Here is a 510-nt window from a genome sequence, read left to right as displayed (position 1 = left end):
TAATATAAATCTTGGATTCTTCTTTTATTTTACTCAGCTATACACCTTTTATTTATTGAATATCATCAGTATTTCAGTCTTTTTGTAGGTGATAAAAAGTTTTCTTGAATTACATCTTTCAATATTTTCTTTGATTTGATTTTCTTCTTTTGAATCTCAAACCTTATTAACTCCTTTTAAGTTTCCATTTCTCTTCTTATTGCTCTCCTTGATCCAATTTGCTTTGTTTTCTAGAGTGTCGAGTTTTCCCTGTGATTTTCAAATTTGCATGATATTTTTCTTCTAACGCTTTCTGGAATCTTCCAGATAATAAATCATCTCATTTTATTGTCTTCCTATTTCTTCCTATGTTTTTTCATTTCCACAATGTGTCCTTTCTATGCAGAAGTAAAACTTCATTCAATAATTATATGTCAGACACAATTTCCTCCTAAACACATGCAAATATCTTTCTGATGAATATTTTCACCAATTTTTAAATTTGCCTGTATTTTAACATCATTTAATCAT

This window comes from Propithecus coquereli, unplaced genomic scaffold (genome assembly GCF_000956105.1).
Source record: "Propithecus coquereli isolate 6110/MARCELLA unplaced genomic scaffold, Pcoq_1.0 Scaffold684, whole genome shotgun sequence".
In the NCBI taxonomy this organism is placed as follows: domain Eukaryota; kingdom Metazoa; phylum Chordata; class Mammalia; order Primates; family Indriidae; genus Propithecus; species Propithecus coquereli.
This window is presented reverse-complemented; position numbering follows the sequence as displayed.